The sequence below is a fragment of the Carcharodon carcharias genome, chromosome 11, assembly GCF_017639515.1.
Source record: "Carcharodon carcharias isolate sCarCar2 chromosome 11, sCarCar2.pri, whole genome shotgun sequence".
NCBI lineage: Eukaryota > Metazoa > Chordata > Chondrichthyes > Lamniformes > Lamnidae > Carcharodon > Carcharodon carcharias.
In genome coordinates this window covers 159000219-159027037 of record NC_054477.1, presented here as the reverse complement: position 1 = coordinate 159027037, position 26819 = coordinate 159000219, and the positions used below count along the sequence as shown (strand labels likewise).

Below are 26819 nucleotides of genomic sequence, written 5' to 3'. Positions count from 1 at the left end.
ATTTAAATTTTTAAATAAACCAGATGAGCTTGAATTCAAAAGAGGGGTGAAATGTTACACCTAGCCTGGAAAAGTTAAGAAACAAACAGTGTGTTTATTTTTCCTAAAAATCACTAGTAAAATTGGTACCATAATAAATTTTTATTATTACAGAGGCAAAGTCCAAAGACACAGTGAAACAATGGGAATTTGCATTCAAAGGGGAAAATATGTATAAAGGAAAGATGGCTGTGTGTAAGGAAAGGCATTTTAAGATCTAACGCAAATGTGCTGTCTACAAGGAACCAAACCTGAGAAAACTCACTTTGAATTTGACTGTCCAAGGTGTGCGCTTTGCCTGGGTCTGCTTAAATCTGCGTGTTTTACTGTTGCCTTAATGGAGGTGTAACTGGGAGTTAGATTCATTAGGGGGAAGCTAGGAGTTATCAATGTAGTAATTTGTAAATCTACATGCTTAAAACCAATATTTTTTTATTCAAATAAGGTTTAGTTTTATAAGAAACCTATAAGACTCAGAGGTCTTATTACTACTGAATTCAAGGCACGCATCTCAAAATTTATACAAATTACAAGACAGTTGTGGCAGTTGTTTCAAGTTTCCCTTTGGGATTTGAGCAGCTCAGCATTCATCATCGGCTATGCCATAACAAGCATTTTAAACATTATACCTCTTCTTAGTTCTACCATAGCACTCTCATGCTGCAGATTTAAGATTGAAGAAAATTCAACTTAAAAAATTAAACTAACCTTTAAAAATATTTGACTAATCAGTCATTTTTGCATGCTTTCATCCTTTTAACTTACGTCTTGTAATAATGATCTAAATCTAGTCAGGGAATACAAATGATATTACGCAGTTTGCAAAAAACTTAACTGACCCCTATTAGAAAAGGGAAATAAGTCTCATTTTCTTCATACAATCAGAAATGAACATCCTATAAAAATCCTTATGGCATTAAGATATTACTTTAATAGAAATTGGTAAAACATATACATTTATGGCATCGTTCTCTGCTCTTTCCCACAACTGTTTGCCCGTCATACAGTTGCAATACGAAAAGAACTAGTCAACAACTTAAACTTGTCATTGGCTGCCCCTCGATTAGAGGATGACGTCTACTCAGGGTCACAAGTTTCTGCCACAGGTCTTCTTGTGACTGAACAGGCCAATTCTCAACCTGCAGATCTTTGGGCACATGGGGAAGGACGTCCCACAAGGTAGTGGGATCAGGAATGCAGAAGTTCTTTCCTTTTCTTTCCTTCTCTGTTGCAACTCTGCTTCATCATTAAGACGTTGTGACTCAGAGTGTGATGCAGCTTGATGGATACATTATCTGAACAATTGCTAGCACACTCCTCCCAGTCATTCAGGTCAATGCTGCCATGCTTCAAGTTGCGATTCAGACCGTCTTTGAAGCATTTTTTTTGTCTTCCCCTGGAATACTGGCCATGAGAGCTGGGAAAACAGGAGCAGAAGGGGAGGCAGTTTTTGGCCATTCAGATACAATGTATAATCCATCGATGTTGATTTTTCAGGAGTTTTTCCAGAATGCTTGCAGAGCTCACCTGCGTGCCAACACTAATCTGACCACTATGGATAGGCATGATCTACAGTTTGCGAATGACTAAGGTGTCATTGCCCACTCTAACTTGCGAAGCTGGTACACTCTCGGTGTCTTCAATTCTGCATACAAGAGACTTGGCCTCTCTTTAAATATTGCGAAATCAAAATCGTATCATCCCAGGCCTGGTCAGTCACATATTCCACCTTCTTCATATGCTGAAGATGACACTCTGGAATATGTTGAGTACTTTCCATATCTTGGCAGTCACCTCTCTCAAAAGACCGCCATTGATGAAGAGATCCAACACCGGATCAGCTGTGCCAGTTCAGCTTTTTGAAAGTGCTGCAGTGACTGTTTGGCAACAAAGACTTCTGCAAGTCAACAAACGTCCTAGTGTACAAAGCAGTTGTTGTCACCACTCTTGTATTGCATTGAGACCTGAACTGTGCGCCGGTGACACACAAGAACGTTAGAGAAATTCCATCAGCAATGCCTCTGCTGCATCCTCCGGTTTCAATGGGGGGAACAAACAAACAGCCCTTAAACTAAATCATTCTCTATGTTGAAAAATAAAATATTTTGCCAAAGTCAGCTTTAAACATGCTGATTTTAGGTTCTATCTTTAATTGGAGCACTTGAATTAAGATCAATTTTATGTAACTTAAAGTTAAACACTGGTTGTTCGAATGGAACAATGCAACTTTGTACATTGTTTTATCCTGTTCAGTTCAACCTATTCTTTTGTCTGTGGTAACCTGGCATGCTGGATCTTGCAAAATATTTTTAAATTTCATGCTCCAAATGCTTTTGAGTGTTCTCATCCTGGTTTGCAAAGTTTCCCTTATTTTTAAACTTCATTTCAGGATTGGGCAATCCAGATGGGTTTGTGTTCTGATGAGAAGTCACAGCCTGAAATGATAACCATTTCTTTCTCTCCACAGATGCTGCCTGATCTGGCGTGTGCTTCCAGCATTTTGTTTTTATTTCAGAAATCCAGCAGCATTCTGCTATTGCATTTGGACTACAGCATTTCATGTTCTCACTCTTTTGGGGAAAAACACTTTTTTTTTTAAAAAAAAAGCACCTAGTTGCTATGTGGCCATCATTTTCCCCCAGGTGTCAGAAAGAGCACACCAAGGGAGTGTGAAGATGATTAATGGCCCTTGTCCTTTAAGTTTTACATGACACGCTTTGCAATGAACTGGTGAGGAGACCAAACATAGTTAGTATAAAAGCAAAATACTGCAGATGCTGTGAATCTGAAATAAAAACAGTAAATGTTGGGAAAACTCAGCAGGTCTGGCAGAACGTGTGCAGAGAGAAAGTTAATATTTTGAGTCCGTATGACTCTTCTTCAGAGCAGTGTAGCAGCAAGGAATAGTTAACAAACTTGTCTAAGTTGCCATTATTGGTTAACCTGTAATGAACGGTCTGATGAGTTCTGGGCTTTCTTCTAAAAGCTAAAAAAGGCCTTTGCTGAATTTCGCCATAAAACAGATTACATATTGGAGCAATTTTCCCTTTGTGCCATTGCAGATGGGTAAAAACTTGTCAATGAAAAAAAAAAGTCCAATTTTGTTTTGGCATTGACCTGGAGAGGATCAACACACCATTGTTCAAGACTTTTCTAACAACGCAGGGGAACGATAAACGAGACCTTTTAGTGTCCATTCCTGTTCATAAAACGTGAGCCTTAAATTAGATAAGAGAGAAATGAAGAAAAACTAAGCAAGTCAGTCCAGTCCAGTCAAGTCGGGGGGTGGGGGGGGGGGGGGGGGGGGGGTGGTGAAGGCATCAAAAGAAGCTCAACTTACCGGGTCATCGCTCCCACAGATGAACTCTTCAGTTGATTATGGATATTTATTATTTTTGCAAAAAGAGAAAATAACTCCCCAGTCCTGGAAACTCAAGTAAGTGGTGGTGGTGGTGAAGGGTTGAGGGGGGGGGGGGGGGGGGGGGTGGGGAATAAACTTTACGCTAAGGTGGAAGATCAATTCGCCAATATTCTTTAATATATGGATATAAAATGAAGGTGGGCCGACAGAGAAAGAGAGGGGGGGGGGGGGAGGTGCTGAGGGTAATAAAAGGATTGGCGATGTTTATCTTTAAACGGTAAACATTGAGGTGGCAGCGGCAGCAAAGACCCTCCGGACGAGATGTGGAGGCGTCGCCGTCAGACGCCCGACTGCAACCCAGTCGCTCCCGCCCTCGGTGTGATTGACAGCTCGGCGGAGCACACCAACCCGCTGCCGGGACGGGACGGGAGGGGTGGCCTGGCTGCTGACGAGCGGCAAAAACTCATCCGGCTCACGTCCGCCCTCACATCTCCCAACGCTACCTATATTTGAGCATAGCGACTGCGTCGTTGCTCCTGTTTCAATGGGGCGTTAGCCGCTTTAAATTTGACGCCGATGTGATGATTTCCTCCTCCCCCCCCCCCCCCCCTTACTTACGGCGCGGCAGCGGGGACTTGGTGCGCTCCGATGGGCAGGGCGAAGAGCGTAGGCGGGAGGCCCCGTCACCATGGCAACGAGGCCTAGTCCACAGTGTCGTCTCAGCCGGAGCCTGTCAACTACAAATTCTAATTCTTACCCATAAGTTTTTTTTTTCAATGTTGATTTAATTTACCGAACGGCAAAGGGGGAAAAGAAAATGTTGATTTTGTATACGCAGCCTGTCAATTTCTTGCGGGAAGTTCACAGAGCCACAGAATTGTCGCAGCGCAGATGGAGACCATTCGGCCCATTGTGTCTGCACCAGCTCTCTGAAGGAGCAACTTACCTGGTGCCATTCTCCTGCCTTCTCCCCAATAACAAAAACAAAAACAGAATTACCTGGAAAAACTCAGCAGGTCTGGCAGCATCGGCGGAGAAGAAAAGAGTTGACGTTTCGAGTCCTCATGACCCTTCGAGTTTTTTTCTCCCCAATAACCCCGCAGATTCTTTCCTTTCAAATAATCGTCCAATTCCCTCTTGAATGCCTCGGTGGAAGCTGGCTCCGCCACGCACTCAGGCAGTGCATCCCAGATCCACAACCGCTCGCTGTTTGAAAAAAAGATTTTTCTCATATCGCTTTTGCCTCTTTTGCCAATTACTTTAAATCTGCCCCCTCCTGTTCTCGACCTCTTCACAAGTTGGAACAATTTCTCCCGATCGTCTTATCTACTTGGAAGGCACAAAGACGGTCAGAAAGTTAGATGTGAAGAGGACAGAAGGAGGCTACGAAGAGATATAGATGGGATAAGTGAGCGGGCAAAGATCTGGCAAATGGAGCATAATGTGGGAAAATGTGAAATTGTCCATTCTGGCAGGAAAAATAAAAATGAAGCATATTGTCTAAATGGTGAGAGATTGCAGAGTTCTGAGATGCAGAGGGATCTGGGTGCCCTACTGCATGAATTGCAAAATGTTAGTATGCAGGTGCAGCAAGTAATTAGGGAAGCTAAAAGAATGTTATCATTTATTGCAAGGGGAAATTGAGTAAAAAAAGTAGGGAGGTTATGCTTCAGTTATATAGGCCAGTGGTGAGACCATATCTGGAGTACTATGTACAGTATTAGTTGGAAAAAGTTCGGAGAAGATTTACTAGACTAATGCCAGGAATGGCCAGGTTGTCTTATGAGGAAAGGTTAGACAAGCTAGGCTTGTATCCACTGGACTTTTAGAAGAGTAAGAGGTGACTTGATTGAAACATAATAAGGTCCTGAGGGGCCTTGACAGGGGGATGTGAAGAAAATGTTTCCTTTTGTGGGAGAATCTAAAACTAGGGGTCACTGTTGAAAAATAAAAGGTCGCCCATTTAAGACATAAGGAGCAATTTTTTTTATCTCTGAGGGTCATGAGTCTTTGGAACTCTTCCTCAAAAGGCAGTGGAAGCAGAATCTTTGAATATTTTTAAGGCAGAGATAGATAGATTCTTGATAAGCAAGGGGGTGAAAGGTTACAGGGGGTTTGTGGGAATGTGCAGTTGAGGTTACAATCAGATCAGCCATGATCTTATTAAATGGTGGATCAGGCATGAGAGGCCGAGTGGCCTACTCTTGCTCCTAATTCATATGTACTCTGTCCAGACCCCTCATGATTTTGAATAGTTTATCAAAACTCCTCTCAGCTGTCTTTTCTCCAAGGAAATATTACTTCATAACCAAAATTCCTCATCCCTGGAACCATTCTCGTAAACTGCTTCTACTTAGTTGCAGGCTCTTACTTGCAGGTCTCCTATCTTCTTTATTCTTTCACAGGGTGTGGGAGTCATTGGCAAGGTCAGCATTTGTTGCCCTTGAACTGAGAGGCTATTTCAGAGGGCAGTTAAGAATCAAACACATTGCTGTGGGTCTGGAGTCACATGTAGGCCAAACCAGGTAAGGATGGCAGATTTCCTTCTCTAAAGGGCATTAGCGAACCAGATAGATTTTTACAACAATCAACAATGGTTTCATGGTCACCATTACTGAGAATAGCTTTATATTCCAAATATATTAATTTAATTTAAATTCCACCAGCTGCTGTGGTGGGATTTGAACCCATGTCCTCAGAGCATTAGCCTGGGCCTCTGGATTACTAGTCCAGTGACATTACCACCATGCCCCATCTCCCCATGAATAAAATATTGCTAAAAATATATTATAATTCTAAATATTGATAAAATATTTAAATGAAAATTCCTCCCAAATATGTTGGTTCTTCTCAATTTTTGTTTGCTGCAAAAAGTTGTATAAATAATTAAATGTGTTGGTCCTTCCAAGTAGATTTTCGTCAGGTCGGATGAAAGGTCACGGAAACATTAACTCTCTGTTTTTCTCTCAACATATGCTCTCTCACCTGCTAAGTATTTCCAGCATCTTCAGTTTTTATTTCAGATTTCCAGCGGTTGGCAGTATTTTGCTTTTAGATTTTGTTAGTCCTCCTATTTTTTTTGGCTGCAAATAATTAAATGTTTTAGAATAGGATGGCTGTTGCAACCTTGGCTTGCTTTCTGCCTCTAAAAGTTCAACCAATTTTGGTTGAAGCTCGTGAAATTCTACTTCTAGTCTTCTAAACAGAAACATGAGAAGCACTACAGTTTCCTGGGGAGAGGAATAAAAATCAACCTTTTCACATTAGAGGCCATCCCTCCAAGAATAAAAGATTAATCCCCTGGACACTGCTGGGAGCAAAGTAGGAGAAAAATAATAGGGGAATGCTTTCATTAATCAGTTATATAAAAAGAATGGGAGATTGGGGGAAAAAAAGATTTTTTTAACCAAACAGTTGCACTTAGAAGTCATGCAATGAAACCTTCAGGAATGCATTCAACTGGAGTTGGCTTCCTGCACCATATTCACGTGCCTTCCTGCTGTGGTGCAACGACTGCCTGGATTAGTCCCCACTGTGATTTGTCCACCACTAGTGCCCTAACAACTCCTGAACTTTCCTCGTCATTGTTATATACCTTCCACCAGCTCCCCCAATTTCAGTCTGCATTAGCCCGATAAGTTGCAGCTTGAAGATATTTCAGCTGCAGCTTGCAGGGGCAGGGGTCATTAAACTCAAGAGCAAATCTCTAGCTGCATCTGGAAATCAGCATTCCACCTGATCCTGTAGGTTTCTAACCAAACGAGCTAGGTTAAAATTTCTCCATACGGTTCTCCCTCTTAATGTTGTGCCAGGTTAATGAAGAATTAGTTAAACCAGGAGGAAGCTGCGCTAGATTTTCTGTCCATTAATCCAAATGGGTAGGGAATTAATCCACTGTGAGCTACTGCAGGCAAACCTATGGGCAATGCTAAAAGGGCAAGATCAAATATGGAAATCAAAAGAGTTAAACTTGTGAGAACAGGTTGCATAAACTTATTTGTATTCCCTTGAGTTTGGGAGTTTGAGGAGTGTTCAAAGTGGTAAATAGATTTGATAGGGCAGATGCAGAGAAACTATTTCCTATAGTGGGGGAATCCAGAACAAGAGGGCATAAAATTAGAGCTATTTGGAAGCGAAATCAGGAAAGACTTTTTCCACACAAAGGATAATGGAAACCTGGAAACTGCTCCCTCAAAAGGTTCTGGATGCTGGGGGGTCAGTTAAATTTTCAAAACGGAGATCAATAGATTTTAGCTTCGTATCAATAAATATGGAACAAATGTGGGTCAATGGCGTTGTGGTACAATTCTGCCATGCTCTAACTGAATGGCAGAAAAGGCTTGATTGGCCTGCTCATGTTCTGATGTTCTAATTTGTGCATGAACATCTATATAGTATATAGGTAGGCCTGGTTAAGATCCTAATTTACCTGCAGAGAAGGGTGTTTTCCATCAGACAAGTTATGTGATATGGATTCATGAATTAAAAGTGTTTTAAAAGTCATAAATTCTATCCATTGTAGATGATTGCTACAGGATTGTAGATGCTGTTCAGAGATTGTTTCAGAGAGACACTGTCCAGTAGGCCCGCATTTTCAGGTAGAGTTTTAGCTGTGAATGTCCGAACAATACCTCAGTCACGTCTGGTGATCAATGTTAAACTGTTTTGTTATCTATTGCATGGCGTTCTGTCTTTATTTCTTGTGCCCGCCAGAATAATTGAAGTGAATAGCATAAATTAATTTACAGGGAAGCTAGGCAAAAATGGGTAGAAGATTAAGCTGGGAGGGTGAGATAAAGAGGGTAAGAGGCTCATATGGACCATAAACACTGGCACGGATCAGATGGGCCAAATGGCCTGTTTCTGTGCTGTAAATTCAGTATAATAGGACAGCTATCCTTAATCCTCCTCCTCCTCCCCCAAGGCCCTAATAACTCTGATATGAGGAACTCTGTTGGATCTTGTGCATAATGTTGCAGATTCCTCGGTTATTTTACCCCAGTCCTAGAAAAATATGAATCAAATGCTTTTAAAATGTAGTTCTGCATAGTGTTGGCTTGTTCCCATGTCTTCTTCCAGAGAAGTGCTCATTGCTAACATGTAGACTGCTGAATTGCAATGTTGAAGCAGCAACTTAGACACTAAACAGAGCCCTTGAACAGAGCCATCTGATGTACAGGCTGAACCATTACTCCTACTTCTGTATCTGTCTGTGTGACATTAGCCATTGTGGACCTGGAAACAGTGAGTGAATTAGCAAACAGTGATTTCATAAACAATATGTTCATGCTTCACAATACAGATTAAACCTTTATCCTTTGCACTGATTTTAAAATTGAGGGCGAATCTTATCAACTATGATCAACTGTGCTTTTAAAATTTTAATTTTTGCCCTGAAAGGTTTTCAAAAAGTGTTTCAGTCCCATGTTCTTAAAACAAGAAGCTGAAAAGAATTCTCCCAGAATCAATCAGCGCGCCACTGATCCATACAATGGGCATATAATGGCTAAGTAGAGAAGAAAATGGTTTAATGTGTATTTAATGATTATTTTTTCTGGCATGCTTTGTGTGAATTTACAGGAGGTCAGCTGTCTATTATAAAAACAAGCGGAGAGTCTACAGTGACTGGTGTTTGCTAGCGCCCCTGCATGATACCAGTGGGCTAAAATATAATTGTTTTATCACAAATGGTCTTTAAATTATCGTGTCAGAAAAAAAAGAGCCCAATTGCTTATGACCACTTTTAAATCATAATTATTGGAATTGAAAATAACCCCTATATTTCATGTAATGGATATTTGTTCAAATGGGAAATAAATTACCTTAAACAGGTTTTTTAAAAGGTTAAGGGCACCATGTTGAAAAACATTATGGATCAGTACAGTGGGTGTCAACTTCAGCAAGCTGCTGCTGTCTTTCTAGATACCGATCAAATGCTCAGTCATCGTAAATATTCTATTCAGTCACTTCTATTTAATTGATTAGAATTAAGGTTTATGATGTATTTATCCACTAGATCAATGATATTTTAAAATAAGTCTATGAAAGCTTCTTATCTATAAGTCATATTGACATAGAGAAAGACTTGCTATCCTTGTGCATTGGGAGATTTATTTGCCAATAACTACTATTAGCAACATTCCTCACTAAGCAGCCATCTGACAACTCATTGCTCACATTAGTGTTCAGTTTGGCAAATGCCTCTCTAATGAATCTGCAGCTCCAGGTACGAGGCATATTAAATAGTTAGCCACCCTTATTCCATTTTATTGTTCGGACGCATCAATTAAATGGTTTAAGTAATGTTTTAATTTATAAACTCAATGGATTGATATCAGCAGGTGCTGTACAAGGTGAATGTTCCACTCTAACAGCTTACTATCCAGCATTGAAGACTGATATCTAATCCACTGTGTTCTACAGGCAAAAGTGACAGCCAATTTGCAGACAATGAGGTGCCACAAACAGCAATGTGATAAATGATCACTTAATGTGTTTTTGATAATGTTGTTTGACAGATAAATGTTGTACAGGGCACCAGAGACCTTTCCCCTGGTTATCTTCAAATTGTGTCATGCGATCCATTCAAACAGGCAAATGGGGCCTGTATTCAAATGGATCTGCTGTTGTGGGTTGTGAACATCACATCACAAATTTCATAATTCCCCTGTACTATGCAAATTGTGTGCTGGTTAAACCCAGTACGGAATGATTTTCTGCCCATTTACGATGAATGAAGTGGGAAATATGCTCCAATAATAATTGTACCGTAAGGAATAGTCCAACACTAGACAATATAGTCAATGTGTCAGACTCCAATTTCTTCTGGCAGATTAATTTGGGTAGGTAGAAGATGCAACGTAGTAAATAATTCTCTGTCAGGAGGCATAAAGTCTCATCACACATCAATAACTAACTTTGCTGGCAATTCTGGATTTACAAATCACTAAACGGAATGGTGCAATGCCATAAAAAAAGCAAACAAGGCACTGGAATTCATTTCTACAGGAATAGAATTGAAAAGTATAAAAGATTTTTTAAACATGTATTGAAACCTTGGTTAGAACTCACTTGCAGTACTGTGTAAAGCTCTGATTCACATATTATACAAAAGATATAAGGCCACCAGAGAAGATACAAAAAAAGATTTACAAGGATGAAACCAGAACTGAGAAGTTATGCCTATCAAGAAAAATTAAAACAGGCTGGGACTCCTCTCTATAGAAAAGAGGTCATAAATATGAGCTAGTCCCTAATACATTCAATAGGAAACTCAGGAAGAACTTCTTTACTGAGAGATTGGTAAGTTAGTGCAGAGGTCTTGTGTCTCGGTGGGGCCGCCCCTGCCTCTAAGCCAGAAGCTCTGGGTTTAAGTCCCACTCCAGGACCTGTTGGCCATGGAAGGAGTGCTCACAATTTGGCCAAACAGGTTAATAATCAAACCTGTTAATCCTTCCAATATGTATGCCAATAGCAGGTGTTAAGAACACGGCAGATTCCTGGTCAGCCATGGTTGATGTGGAGTGGTGCCACTCAAGCTATAACTACTTGTCTCCACTAAATGCCTATGATCCCTTGCATTTAATGGGAATCTAGATAAGCACATGAGGGAGAAAGAAATAGAAGTTTATCCTGACTGGATTAGATGAAGTGGGTTAGGAGGAGGCTCGTGTGCAGTACTAACACAGAATGGACTGTTTCTGTGCTGTAAATTCTATGTAATTCCACCTGTCAGTGGAATTCATCATTCAACCCTCCCAGTAGAAATAAATATAACTACTGCTAACAGTCTGTGGTTATGGAATATTTCAGATCAGGTATTCATTCAAGGTTCAGTCATTCTTACCTGCGCAAGGCAAGTATGGAGGAGGAGGGGTGGGGTAGAGTGTTGTATCAGTGCTGACTCTGATTTTAATCGTCAAGGAAAATAATTATTTTCTTGATTCTGACATTATCCACGTCATCCTTAACCATGTCGAAAGCAGAATACTGCAGCTGTTTGAAATCTGAAATAAAAATGGAAGACGCTGGAAATATTCAGCAGGCTAGGCAGCATCTGTGGAGAGAGAAACAGAGTTAACATTTCAGGTCCACAACCTGAAACATTGGGCTTTAGTTTTAAGCAGTGCCGGGGCTGGGATCAGAGGTGATGGAAATGCTGGCAGGCCAGTTGCCCTGCTCCATTTGCTCCACCCGTCCCCCTCCCCCAGGCTATTTTTGTGGAGGCTACCCCTGCACATGTGGTGCATGGCTGACCTGGCTTGCTAAGGGACACCTAAGGCGGCGGGGACCCGTTTAGATGCCTGGAGCTGGCCTCCTGGCAGCAGACTGAGGATGGGGAGGGGCGATTGGGTATTGAGACCAGCGTTCCGCAGGCCTACAGACCCTCAGACCCTCCCTGCCTGCCTGGGTGCTGCAGCAGAGGAGTTCCCCAGCCCTCCACAAAGGATGGCGAGGTTGCAAAACCCATTTTTAGTTTGAATTCAAAAAATTGGAGACGGGGTGCCTCCATTTCGAAGCCCTCCAACCGACTGACCCTCCAACTTTGAGAGCCAGCCTGCTGCTGCTCCAGGGAAAATCATGTTGAATGTCTGTTTCCCACATAACCTGTCAGTGGGATTCAGAAGCCTCCAGGAAAAATCCAGCCTATTAACCCTGTTTCTCTCTGCACAGATTATGTCAGACCTGCTGAGTATTTCCAGCATCATCTGTTTTAATCTCCGATGATTTGTCACAATTATCTTTACCCAGTCCCTTGGAGATAGATAACATCTTGCAGGTTGCTGGCACACAGTGTAACTTGTTCCAATCCAAGCACATGAGAAAGAGATTTAGATTTCCTTTTTGCACAATGATTACAGACTGAAATATTGTTCGATAATTCTGTTGTGCCATCTGTAAACTATTACGGGTACAAATTTAAATGACACAGAAGTTGACATGAGAAGCATTATTTCATAATTTTGACCTTTTCAAAAAAGATGATTCAGTGTCTTCATGGACTAAGCGGTGCTCTGCAATTTATTACTCAAAGCATAACATTTTTTTTATGTGTCCCAGCCATCTTCATGTTGTTTTTATATATGGTATTCCTTTACATTATTGTTTCACTATGACTTTAGCAATGTCAGGATAAATTAAACACCAAGTTTCACTATAACATTATAGATCGAGTGTGCTAAATTGCAGCACATTCTAAGGCCAGTGTCGGACGGGTGGCAGGGGGAGGGAATATGGTAAGGAGGCCAAAAATCAGTTTCACACTGTTGTGAAACCAGTTTGCGATTGTCAGCTCCACCCATCAATGGAGAGCCGCATTTCCCTCTGCCGCATGTTGGGAAACTAATTTCAATACTTTAGCATCATTATCAGCCCTGCTGACCGGAATCATCCCCCCCGCGGCCACGTCAAATTTACTGCCCACATCGGTGTGACTTCAGAACGGTGTGCTTCACAACTGTCTTTAAAAGGCATGTACCTGGCGACCTGAACTTGGAGGGGAACTCAGAGGTGAGTGCACGTAACCTTGTACAGTAATCGGAAGCATTGCTCGTAGGATATCAAGAAAGAGGTACCGCACTTTTGGGGGTGGTGGTGGGGCATAGGGAAGGTGAATCTTCCCAGCTGCCTTTCAGTGCGGTGCCGGGGCAAGGGCTCCAGTGCGGATCAGGTTGGTGGATAGGGGAGCTGTGTGGTTGTGGGGGGGACAAGGCAACACAGAGTGAAGAAAGTATTCAAGCACATGCCTGTGGGGTGGGAGGGCTAGGCAGCACAAACTGAAGGAAGTACACAAGGACATGCTGGGGTGAGGGGGGGAGGTGATGAAGGAAGCAGCCACACACTTGGAAAAGCTTGTCAAAAGTGACCATTCTTCCACGGCTGAGACCGTTCAGCTGCAGCTCCATTGACCTGCTGGGAGTCGGGCCTCTGAAGCTTTCTGCCCACTCAAGCAACACAGAAGAATGAAAGTGCCACCAAATGCTCAAGAACCTTTCACCCCGCGGGCACAGACTGCAAATTAATGTGCACCTTAGGGGGCAGCAGAACAATTGGCTGACTGGACAAGTTGTAGAATCTCCTTGTGAAAGGGGCCATGGTGCAGTCACTGGTGGAGATGCTCACATCCCCTTGCAATGTCTTTATTAAGGTTTGGACCAGTGTCCCTCATGGTTCAAGCTAACAGCGCAGCCTGTTAGTGTGGGTTAGGAGAATGCCTGCGCCTGAGCTGAGATCACAGCATGCAGCCCACTGGCCAAAGCTGCTGCCAATTGATCAAGTGGAGTGGGGTGGAGGTGGGTGGGGTTTCATACGGCCATGAAGCACACTACACACTGGCCATCCCAGTGATGGCCAGCACTCTCCTGCAGGGGAGGGGCCTTCGGACTTAAGCAAGAGAGGTTCTTAAGACACATATGGCGTCTATCTCTTTTATCCTGCAGGGGGAGAACATCAGGATCATGGAGCCTGGAGAATTAGTGGGATGCCTCATGGCTTACAGAGAGCAGAGAAGAAGAGTGTAGCGGAGGCACCTGGCTCGGCAAAGGGAGGAGCATCTCTCTCAAGATGAAGGGGCGGCAGGGCCTGTTGCACACGCTGCTGAAGTTCCACAGAGAGTCGTCGCTCGTAGGCACCTCACTAGACCCAGGGTCTATAGATGGCGCTTGTCATTCCTGCAGATGACTAGGAACCAGTGTCGCCAAAAATTGCACATGCCTAGGGAACTGGTTGGTCACATATGCCACCTGCTGCAGGATTTGGCACCACGGGAACATGGAAGGCATCACTGCCAGTAGCCGTGAAAGTGACCACGGCGCTCAATTTTGAAGCCAGTGGCTCCTTCCAGAGCTCCACAGGTGACCTGTGCGGGATCTCGCATGCCTTCATGCACATGTGCATCCAGGAGGTCATGAGCACCATCTCCCCGAAGGCACAGAACTTTGTGCATTTCATCCGGCATCAGGAAAGCCAGGAAGCAAGAGCGCTAGGATTTGCACAGATCTCAGGTTTTCCAGGATGCCATCGACTCAACTCACGTGGTGCTTAGATCTTGTGGCAACAAGCAATCAACTATGTCAACTGTAAGGGCTTTCACTCAGCTGGTGTGCGACTACCAAAAACGCATTGTACAGGTCTGCGCACGATTACCAGGGAGCGTCCACGACTCCTACGTCCTTAACAAGTCTCAGATGCCTGATGTCTTCCAGGGTCCACAGAGGCCGCAGGGATGGCTTCTCAGGGACAATGACTACCCACAAAGGACATGGCTGATGTCGCCCTTGCAGTGGCTTCAGACTGCAGCAGAGCGAACAAGGCTGATACTGCGATCTGGATCTTGGTGGAACAAACGATAAGCATATTGAAAATGAGATTCCAGTGCCTTGATAGTTCCAGTGGAGCACTGCAATACAGTCCACAGAGGGTGTTGCACATCACCGTAGCTTGCTGCGTGCTCTACAACCTGGCACTACAATGGATGGAGACCTGGCTAAGCAAGAGATGGAAGAGCTGCATGTCTCCTCTGATGAGGAGGATGTCGAAGGGGATGACGACGATGATGGTCCTCGAAGGTGAGGATGCTGGTGATGAGGCCATTGCACTGGCCAGACAAGATAGGCGTGCTCAGGAGGCCCTCATAGCTGCAAGATTCATGGAGGATGATGACAAGATGCAGTGAGGACAGTCCTGACATCCTCACCTTGCATCTGTGAACATTTGACTCCTGTGTGACTGATGGCAGCGCACATACCCTCAGTGCTCAGGGTCATGTCATGGAGACATGGCTGAGGCCCAAATAGTCGCTTGGTTCCAGGAGGATGATGACAGTATGAAGTGAGGACACTCCGTGGAACTTCACATTGCCTCTGTGAATGTCTTACCTCTGTCTGGCTGAGGGCAGCTTGCTTGCACTCTGTGATTAGCGTCATATCAAGGAGACACAGCCGTGAAGCTTTAAATGCACTTTATCCTTTGTCAGCCTTCAGCATCTTTCCTCACCAGTCACAGATGTTGAAGAGATGGCGGGCCAGTCCCATCTCAGAGGTTCAGAGGTGCTGAGAGCACACAGAGAGGATGACGGAACTCTGTGACCCCTGCCCACGACATTTTGGCAGCAATGACAAGCAACATCTTTTCTTGTGTCCAAGACATCTTTGTCAATCTGTCCTTAGCTGTCACCTATCCCAGATCTTCTACCTTGATCCAACTGCTCCACCCCCTCTTAAACAGTATAAAATCCATCACATCGCAATTCTACTTCTCTTTAGCCCTGAAGAAGAGTCATACGGACTTGAAATGTTAACTCTGTTTCTCTCTCCACAGATGCTGCCAGACCTGCTAAGTTTTACCAGCATTTTCTGTTTTTATTTCAGATTTCTAGCATCTGAACTATTCTGCTTTTATCTTAGTGAGACATTCTTGGGAGATAATTTACAATAGTGAACATTATATACAAGTGATTAACATCCATGCCCAAGCTGTGCAACTAGTTCTGGTATGATAGCCAAGTGGTTATGGTACTGGGCTTGTAACCCCAAGATCAAGAGTTCAAATCTCACAATGGCAAACTATGAAACAATGTAATTTCATCTGAATAGGAACAGATGGAAACGTGTTTGTACTCGAAAGAGTTACATCTTCTTAACTTTCCTAACCCTGCCGCTACATCTTGGTGCTCACCCAACATCCACAGCGGAGGTGGAGGCAGCCTGCTGACTGTTACGCCTGGTCTGTTACGACTTTGGCAGACGTCCTCTGGAGGGCCGAGACCTGGAGGGTCCCAGCTTGCTTTCGGGGTCCTGGTGTGTGGCAGTGGCACCCCCCTCAGCTGTGCAACTGGAGACTGCTGAGGTCACAGGAAGAGGGGATTCAGATGGGCCAGACACTACCGGAGACACCTGGGTGGATGACCCCGGGGTATCCACCTGCTAATTTTCCTCCCTATGGGTGCCTGAGAGCCCCTGGCTGACTACTTGAGGAGAAGGGGAAGCTGGATTGAGATTGAGCTGCCGCATCTCTCATGTTGACATTGTTGGGAGCCAACCATGATTAGTCTGCACAACAGTGCAGGACCGAAGTCCTGGACCAAGGTCTCCATGGTGGTTGCCATCCCCACCTGTGTTGACCTCGGTGCATTGAAATGCCAGCGCTAACACGTCAGACTGAAGGCAGATGGATTCCTCCATCATGCCTTGCAATCTGAGGAGTGCAGCGGACACCCCTTCCTGAAATTCCTGAGCTTGGCTTTGCAGCTCCAGCAACTGAGGTATGACCAAGTCCAGAGGCTCATCATGTGACTCGGACTCAGCAGATTTCTGGCCTCCAGTGGTCCTCCCCGTACCGGAAACCTAGGAAGCCCCTGCCTCCATCTGCTGTGGATCAGACAGTGTGATGTGCTCACCAGATTGTGACTCAAATCTACTCTAGAACTAGGTGCCACCGAGGCATATGCCTCTGCACTGGTGGAGGATGTGGGTGAGCGCTGTGACGGGTCTTCAATTAGGGTGTTATCAGATTCTTCTTCTGAGGTGTCTTCGGGGCTTGAGTGGAGGAACCGGCTCGTGAAGCCTCTCGGCTGCTTCCCAGAATTGCCTGCAGAAGCAAGGAGAGATAATTGGTGCATGGCAGGGGACTGCAGAACAGGGGAGCTCATTCACAGCATGGTTGTCTGATGGATGTTGCATTGCTGGATCCTCACTTGATTGAGCACCATTGACCTCACCATCAGCACAGGAACAGTCCAGTTCATCACTGGCCAGCTGAATGACTCTATTCTCAAAGTCTGTGAGGACCTTGATGTTGGGCATTCCTCCACCAGTCTGTGACCTCTCCGTTTTATTGTGTGCCAGCTTGTCCTGCATGAATACAGATGGAGAGAGTGTAAACAGGATGCCTGCCAGGCCAGATGAGAAGGATGCCTGGCATGTATGGGTGGTGAGTGGTGCCTTGGAAGGGATGAGGCCACGATTTGCAGGGCAGATGAACGCATGTGTGAGAGAATGAATAGTGATGTCCCTTGAACTGGCAGTGTGAGATCCCTGTGGATGTGTGATGGGTTTTGTGAGTTGAGAGTGATGAGAAGAGTGACCTTGGCGGAATGGAGGAGGTCATTCATCCTCTTTTGATACTGGGTGGCTGTTCTCTTTTGCAGGGCGTTGGCGCTGACCACCGCCTCCCATGCTGCATTGGTGACCTTGCTTCCTGGCCTTCGCCCAGAGCAGGAGTAGAGGACTTCATGGTGGGCCTCCACTTTAGTCGCCCAAGGGAGGTGTTGCTAAATTTGAGGGCAGCATGTTTCCTCCCTTTGGTAGCCATGACTTTACAGCGGCTTTCAATCCCTAACGAAGTTCTAGCTTTGTGCAGGGGCGCCTTTTAAATATGGCACCCGGATTACTGAAGGCCTGAGGTGACAGCGGGGCGGGCAGGTGTTTCCTGGGAGGGCATTATTAATGAGCCTGGAAATTTTGGACCATATCGTGTGAAAACCACCATTGCAGCTGGTGGGTGAAATGACTGTTTTCCCGCCCAGTACTGCGCTTTGTGCAAATATGGGATGCTTCTGCCCTAGGTAGGTGAGATAAAACTGCAATAGTGCTGCATTAGCTCCAATGTAACAGATGCATTTTGTGTCATGACATATGCTAAGTCTGATCCGTCTACATGACAGCATGAAGTTTGATGCCACAGACTGGTAGACTGTGTGTCTGGGTTAAGAGAACACATAGAGTGAACTTTCCAACTTGGAGCAGGGTCCAATTGCCATGGGAAAGTTATACCCACTGGGGGCAATTCAAGCACCATTGTTACTGGCCCTGGTGTCCATAACCTAACAAAAATAGTAAAGAAGAAGAATGAGAATTTTGCACCAAAGACAGGGCAGCTACTAGTCCTTTGTGAGGTTAGGAACACTAAGGCCTGTCTAAGGATTGGTTGATTCAGAACAGCTTAAAATGGCTCACTTTAGTTTCCTACTTGAATATTTATTTTCATATTTTTGGGGATTACTTTAATCTGGACACCACCAGATGGAAGAAGATGATGGGGCTGGCCAAAGAAGACCTGGCAAAGTCTATTTAAGGAGAACCTTCAAGAGTGGGACACCACCTGGGCTGGAGTGAGATTATTGCAATGGACCAGTGTCTTGCTGCCTATAGGCCCACATGGGACCTGCGAAACTAAGTTTAAATAATCATTCTTTAAGGTAAATGTGGCTTTAACTCACTTTAAATTCCTTTCAGAGGTAAATTTTAACAATTGAAAGATTCAATATTGATGTATAGTTATTGCTTATTTTTTTCCCGTTACATCTCTAAGCACAGTTCATCAGTTTTATGTCATTCTACCAAGGTAATTAAGAGAAGTATGATGCAGCATATTTAAATATTATTCTTATTTAGTAAAAACTGTTGTTTTATTTGCGTACTTGCTTATTTATCGTTTGAAGCAACATGACAAATAATTTCAAATATGACAAATTGTTTCCTATTATTATAAATATGAGAATCTTATTATCGTCACTTCACAGAAGAGATTTTTGTTACGTTTTCCCAAACTGGAAAATATTTGTTGCTATCAAAACTACTATCACCAGATTGTTTAAAAATGGAATAAATATCTTTTGCTTTTGCCCGTGTTGACTGTTCCAGTCTTGATATTTATCCTTTGGATGGAATTCAAAGTTGGAGAATAACTAGTCTTGCAGCTCAGATTAGAATTTGAGGGAGCAATGTTGGTTAGGACCACGTTTCTTTGAAAGATCTACAATGTGCCCCTGATTAGATCCTCAGTCCTGTACTGGAGAGTCAGCCTAGTTTAGCTCAAGCCCTTATATGAGTATTGAACCCACATCTTCCATCTCAGTTGAGATTGCCACCAACCAAGCCAAGCTTATATTTATTGTTAAGGAAAGAAGAATCAAACTTACATTTTACCAGCATCTTTAACTGGTCATCCTGAACTGCTTTACAGCCAATAAAGTACCTTTGAAGTGCAATCACTGTTGTAATAAAGGAAACACGCCAGCCAATTTGTGCACAGCAAGCTCCCACAAACAGCAATTTTTTTCTCACCGATATTGGTTCTAGGGATAAATATTAGCTAAGACAACGGGGAGAACTCCCCTACTGTTTGTTGAATGCCATGGATCTTTTACGTCCACCTTAGAGGGCACATAGGGCATCAGCCTAGATTTTGTGCCTAAGTCTCTAGAGTAGGACTCAAACCCATAACCTTCTGACTTAAAGGTAAGGATGTTACCCACTGAGCCCCTGTTGGTACTTTAGAATTTTGGTAACTTTAAGGCCTGAATTTTTAGCTTGGTGGGCGGGCCGATTGGTGGGCCTGGGATCAGCCGAGAAATGGACTGCCGACCGCGATTGGCTCCCGACCGCACTTTCACTGTGGCTGGCCAATTAACGGCCAGCCAATATGAATCGCACACTGAAAAGCTCAGTGCTGCTGGGGTGGGGGAGGGAAGAGTACGGGCGATAATGTCAACGAGGGCGTAGGCAAGCGCTGGGAGAAAGCTCCCTAAAGGCAGAGAGCTGCCTTGGGGAGCTGCAGACCCAAAAACCATCAAATAAAGTTTCAAAAAGCCGGAAAAAATTGTCCAAGCATCAGAATCAGGCGCCTGAAAATATAGATGATAAAAATGCTGCCCACAGATTTTTGTTTTTATTTTATTTCATAACTAAAACCTCATCCCACCCTTGGATGACGCTTCATGTAGAATGTCAAGGTCGCCTGGCTGATTCGTCCGTCCGCCAACCATAGGGTTGGAGGGACTATGAAAAATCGGAGTCAGTTGCTCCATTAATGGGCATAATTACCATGTTAATTGATGGTGGGCGCGCTTCCGATTTTTGCACGCGCCCACTGACTGAAATTTTGCGCGAGCGCGGGATGACGTTGGAATGCTCGCCCGATGTCACCTTGCCCGATTTCACGTACGATCAGGTTGGGCGCATGCCTTCCCGATCAGCGTAAAATTCTGCCCTAATATTTTCATTATGAAACATCAAATATGGTGGAGCTGGTAAATATTCTAAATAACAGTGTTTTAAGTTCACATTAAATCCACTGCCTCCTCATACATTCCCTAATCTAAAACTGTAGAATTTCAAAACACACCCCTATATACATTCAATTTTTCAAAAGCTTTGCTCATGAAAGCCTCTAGCTATTGAAGTAAAAGCCTCAGTGTTTCTGCTTGGAGGATGATGAATTATTAAAGCTACTTAGGCTTATGTGTGAGGGCATGCTGAATGCACTCAGCATTAGGGCCAACGCCCTACAAAAGAACTCAGTCAGTTAGCCCTCAAGGGAATAAAAGTTTTTACTTTCCAGCTGCATACAGTGACACCACTATTCCTGGCCAGCAAGGAGATGTTTGGGCAATTGCCCTTCTGTCACACCTGGAGACTGAGCTGTTGTAAGAGACTTTTTACGTGCATAATTTATATTATGTAATTATCATGCACTCACTGTATTTTGTTGGAGGTAATAAATTTGTATTGTGTAACTACCCTCAACTCAGTGCATTTTTGCAGAAATTACGTTCGTTTGATCAGGAGATTTTGCTGTAGTTTAGGCCATGAGATCCGTTAGCTGTAGCCCATAGAGGCCCTTTTAAATAGACTCTGTAAACTGTTTGCTGTACCACTCTGTTTAAATAAGATGCTGTTTGCTGAGAAAATAGACTTTGACATAAGTGTCACTTTGTTTCTTTCCATACCTAGTCTTGTTGGTTTAGAGTATTTAGAGCATAGAATAGATTATCTGATCATTGTCTCACTGCTGCCTGTTGGACCTTGTTATGCTCACAGACAATACCATGTTTCCTATTTTGCAACAGTCACTATACTTCAAAAAGTCCTTCATTGACTGCAAAGCAAGTTGGGATGTCCCTCCATACCCGGGATCAACCTAATGAACCTTCTCTGGACTGCCTCCAATGCCAGTATATCTTTCCTTGGATAAGGGGACCAAAACTGTTCACAGTATTTTAGGTGTGGTCTAACTAGTGCCTTCCATAGTTTTAACAAAACTTCCCTATTTTTATACTCTATTCCCTTTGAAATAAAGGCCAACATTCCATTTGCCTTCCCTATTACCTGCTGAACTAGTATGCTAGCTTTTTGTGATTCATGCACGAGGACCTCCAAATCTCTCTGTGCTGCAGATTTCTGTAGTCTTTCTCTATTTAAATAATATTCAGCTCCTCTATTCTTCCTGCCTCACATTTTCTCACATTATGTTCCATCTGCCAAGTTTTTTCCCACTCACTTAATCTGTCCATATTCCTCTGTAGACTCTTTGTGTCATCCTCACCCCTGCCTTCCCACCTATTTTTGTGGGAAACCTGCTGATAGTATATTCACTTCCCTCATCCAAGTCATTAATATATATTGTAGATAATTGTGGCTCCAGCACTGATCCGTGTGGCACTCCACTAGTTACAGGTTGCCATCTCGAAAATGCCCCCCTTATCCCAACTCTCTGTCTTCTATTAGTTAGCCAATCCTCTATCCATACTACCCACAACACTATGGGCTCTTATTAAGTAGTCTTATATGTGGTACCTTATCGAATGCCTTTTGGAAATCCAAATATATTACATCTACTGGTTCCCCTTTATCTATCCTGCTTGTTACCTCCTCAAATCATTCTAATAAATTTGTCAGGTCTGATTCCCCCTTCATTGTTAATGTTAAGTTGTTAGGTTAATGCAGAATTTCTTCATGTTGATGTTTGAAATAGGAAAATCTCTTATCTCTAAACCTTTAATCTTGGTGAACATGCATGAAGATGAGCCTCAGGGAGAGAATACCAGCTGATCCCAGTGGGACCAGATTGTGGTCTCTTCCTTTGCATCTCTTCGAACTTCCAGTGACCGCTGACTATATCCATGTTCCATACTGTGTCCCTGTGACTGACAGCACATGCCATCTGCTGCTGCCTAGTCAGGCTGCAACGCTGATCTGAAACCTTGCAATAGATATTAAAAATATCTTCAACTGCGGTCGAGAATTGCTCTTTTTTTTTTTAAACATATCGAATAGTAACCTTACATTAATGGCCCAGAATTTGCTATTTACCCGGATGAAGATTTTGGCAGCTGGTGAACTGAGGCAAGGTCGGAGATAAGTGATGTTATGGAAATGTAAGTCGGACCATTTAGCTGGTGTTGTAGATTAAAGCACTGTTCTTTTGCTTCTCATAGCAGCATTCTATGTGAAATGTGTTTGGCTGCAGCGATGCAACTCCACAGCAAAACATTTTATAAACATGCTGCTGTATCATCCTGAATACTCCCATTACTGCTGTGCACTGTTGCTACATGAGCTCTGCTAGTACTGGTGCCATTTAAGTGGCTCAACACCTGATTGAGTGGGGAGAAAATGCTTCCGGATTGGCTGTGAATTGGATTATTTCCCTCATCTTTCAGCTCCAATTATCTTTATGCTGAATTGTTGGAAGTACAAGCTATTAACAGGGTAATGCTATGTTAGCTTTTATTGCATGGGCATTAGATTGTAGCAGAAAAAAAGTCTTGCTGCAATTGTATAGGGCTTTGGTGAAACCACACCTTGAGCACTGTATATAGTCTTGGTCGCCTTACCTAGTGAAGGATGTATTTGTATTGGAGAGTGTGTACAAAAGTTCACTAGATTGATCCGTGGGGTGAGGGGAGTCCCTTTGAGGTGATGTTGAGTAGAATGGGCTTATATTCTTTGAAGTTTAGAAGAATAAGCAATGCTCCCATTGAAATACACAAAATTCTGAGAGAGCTTGACAGTATAGATTCTGAGAGGCTGCTTCCTTTCGGAGAGTCTAGAATAGGGGCTGTAGCTTCAGGAAAAGGAATTGACTATTTAGGACTGAGATGAGGAGAAATCTTTGGAAGTTGCTACCCTAGAAGATTGTGGATGCTCAATCGATGAACATGTTCAGGACTGAGATCAATAGATATTTGGGCAGTAATGGAATAGAGGGAAATGGGGATTGTGGGGGTAGGTGGAGATGAGGTAGATCAGCCATTATCTTATTGAATGACCCAGCAGGCTCGAGAGGCTGTATGGCTGATTCCTGCTCCTATTTTCTAATGTTCTTATGTGGGAATGAGACTCCACAGTTCAGTTGTTCCCTTTCTGAGGGAACCTCTCCAAGGTTGAATGGCAATGTAGGAACATTAATCTTGTCATCAATAGGGTCCTTACGCCATGAAATAGTAGTCCCAAGTTTGCGCAGTGACTTTAATTTGTACTTTTGGCATAAATGTATTTATTTTGACCAGAAAAATGACCAATCTGGAAGTAGCTACAATAATCTCAATTTCACCCCACTCTGTTGGCTGATTGGAACTACTTAAATTGTGCCAGTACCAGCAGAGTTTATACAAGTAGCTGTGCACAGTAATAATGGGAATATTCATGACGATGGAACAGCATGTTTATAAAGTGTACTTGTGTCACCACAGACTATTCAAACTCATTTCTAATAGGGTGCTGAAAGAAAAAGGCTCTAACCCACTACCCTAGTAGGGTACTGTCCAATCGCATATCCACTCCATCAACAAAATTACCTACTTCCACCTCTGTAACACCACCCATCTCCGACCCTGCATTAGCTCATCAGCTGCTGAAACCCTTATTCATGCCTTTTTTCACCTTGTCTATTCCAGTGCTGTCCCGGCCAGCCTCCCATTTTCCACTTGAGTCCAACCAAAACCCGACCACTTGTATTCGTACCCACATCAGGTCCTATCACCCCATATTCACTGACCTGTCTTTGCTCCCAACCCAGCAACATTTCTATTTTATATTTCATGTCCTTGTTTTAACATCAGTCCATGGCATTGTCCTACCCAATCTCTGTAATCTCCCCCAGCCCTACAAACCTCTAAAATCTCTGTACTCCTCCAATTCTGGCTGCTTTTGCATCCCTCATTTTCAACACTCCGCCATTGGTAGTTGTGCCTTCAGCTGCCTAGGCCCTAGACTCCAGAATTCCTTCTCTAAACCTCTCCTCCTCTCTTGGCATCTCCACCTCTGTCTCCTCCTTTAAGACGCTCTTGGAAACCTTCTTCTGGCCAACTTTTTGGTGAGCTATCCTACAATCTCCTTATGTGGCTTGGTGTCAGATTTTGTCTGATAACGCTCTTGTGAAGTACCTTGCGATGTCTTAATACTTTAAAGATTCTCTCTATATATATATGTGCGAGTTATTATTGTGGGTTTAAAAATCTAGTAGATCTCCTGTGGTATTGTCATAGGTACTCTGGAACCTGGAGTGCAGTCCTTGATACTCTGGTTCTCCAGGAGCAGTAACAACAACAAGCATTTATGTAGCACCTTTAGCCAGGCAAAACAATGCAAAGTCTCAGAGGCATAATCAAAAGAAAATTATATTAAGCCAGGTGAGGCAGTGTAATTGATCAGTCATTAACTGTGCCCTGAAGTGAATAAACTTTTGTGGTCTATTTGAACAGCAGCTCTTGGGAGACTATCTGCAGTTTGTCTGAAACATATTCAGTGGAAGAATCTTTAGCAGTAGCTGAAATCTGTCTTTATAGTCTTTTGTGAGCTCGAATTGTAATACTGTAGGGATAGATACAGAACACCGAGATACACTCTGGCACATATATTAACTTAGAAAACTACTAAAAGCTGAGCAACAGCTTCAGAAAACCGACAATTCAAACCTTCTTGAATACAAGACTATGATATGAAAGCAAGTAATTACACTGAAGGTGCAAAGGGACACCAGATACCTAATATTCCTTCAGTTCCATTGGAACAAGAAAAACATAAATACATGCATGACTTCCCAGTTCCAAGTTTTCTCTTCAATTATAAATACTTTAATACATCATAATTAAATTTTTAAACCAAATAAAAATTGTGTTTTTAGCAGATGAACCAGACTTGGTTTTCTCAATAGTCACTGTTTCCCTTCAATATGCCCTAGCTTCCAGAGACATTATTTCCTCCAACGCCTTACCTAGTTTACAGAAATACCTTCTCATCTCCAGGCCTTCCAGTTTATGTTCAAGATGTTCCAGAACAAAGTGGTCTGCTTAATTCTTGACTCTGCAACTGAACTCAACATCCACCACTATGAGTACAGCATGTACTACCTATGGGAGCAACTCACCAAGCTTACTGTGACAGCATCTTGCAGACTTACAATCTCAATCAACAGGAAGGATAAATGCAGTTAATGTGATGGGGGAACACCATCATCTGAAAATTCCCTTACCCAGTAACACACCATTCCAACTTAGACATCGAGCACTACTTTGGGAGCAGGATCACCACAAAGCCTGCAGTGTTGTCAAGGAAAAGCCCTAGTACCAGTTTAACAGGGCAATCAAGGATGTCCAAAGTTCGAAAGGGCTGATGACAATAAAGATATACAACATGCCACTGAACATTAGTCCTGAATGAAAGCCTTTTTGCCAATACTTCTTCTTCAAGGTAACTGAATCATTAAATCCATTCTTGTTACTTTTGATTTCAAGGCTTTTATTAACCTTTTGCAACCATGTCCTGCAGAAATTGTAATATCAACACTTGACATACAAAGAGACTAGTTATGACAGAGATGCAATGGAATACAAACTTGTCATGACTTAATCTGCAGCTCTTATCAAATTTTCCATTCGTTGTATTATAGAAAAAGATGAAAGAACATTAATCGAAATTTTTGCAATGATCTGATTAGAAATGTTCAAGGGAGAAGAAAATTCTGATGGTGCATAATTTATCTCCTAGTGGAAATTTAGATTCTTGACACACTTTTGGTCCATTTTACACACAAAATGCTACAGCACAAAAGCAGGTCATTCAGCCCAACTGGTCCATGTCAGCATTGTAATACATAAGCATATCGTTATAAAGCCAGCCCGCCGGATTCATCCCCCCCCCCAAGCTAGATCATCCACCTATTGTATCACAACAGCATATATAAGGCATGCACTTGGCGGGCTGCACTTCACTTGGGACTTCAAGGTTTGTCTGTCTACCTTGCTTCGGGCAGTGCTCGCAGTCATAAGCACCAGGCTTCACAGACAACGCCACATCACTTTTAAGGGGGCTCACAGGTAGGTCTCTACCTACCAGATCAGCCAAATGTGGGTGGCTTTTCAATGGCGGCAGGGCTAGGGTTTGCTTGGGGAAAGGGGAGAAGTGGCCTCAGGTAAGGGAAGAGGTTGCAGAGCAAGGGCTGTACTGGGGAAGGAGGGTCTCCCAGGGTGTGTATGGGGATACGTGTTGATCTGTGCAAGTGGCCTCAAGATGGTGAGGGCTGATAAGGCAGTCTCCAGAGAAGATGAGGCCAGATGGACATGTGAGGGTATGCGTGTGAGAATGGGTGGCGATTTCCCTTGAGCTGGCAGTGAGTGAGATGTCAGTGAATGTCTGAT

The 26819-nt window shown here is 43.3% G+C and overlaps 1 protein-coding gene and 1 long non-coding RNA gene across 3 annotated transcripts in view; one reads left to right on the top strand and one right to left on the bottom strand.

Annotated features, from left to right (window-relative positions):
- Nucleotides 1–3511, bottom strand: part of mbnl2 (muscleblind-like splicing regulator 2) — a 108075-nt gene extending 104564 nt beyond the window's left edge. Inside the window, exon 1 of the mRNA XM_041199738.1 lies at nucleotides 3380–3511. The gene's annotated coding sequence lies outside the window, so the exon portion shown is untranslated. The remainder of the gene's footprint in view (nucleotides 1–3379) is intronic.
- The window catches only part of LOC121284338, a 73276-nt gene that overhangs the window by 25601 nt on the left and 20856 nt on the right, over nucleotides 1–26819 (top strand). For both annotated transcript variants that reach the window (XR_005944463.1, XR_005944464.1), the window contains one exon: nucleotides 25428–25872. This is a non-coding gene — a long non-coding RNA (uncharacterized LOC121284338). The remainder of the gene's footprint in view (nucleotides 1–25427; nucleotides 25873–26819) is intronic.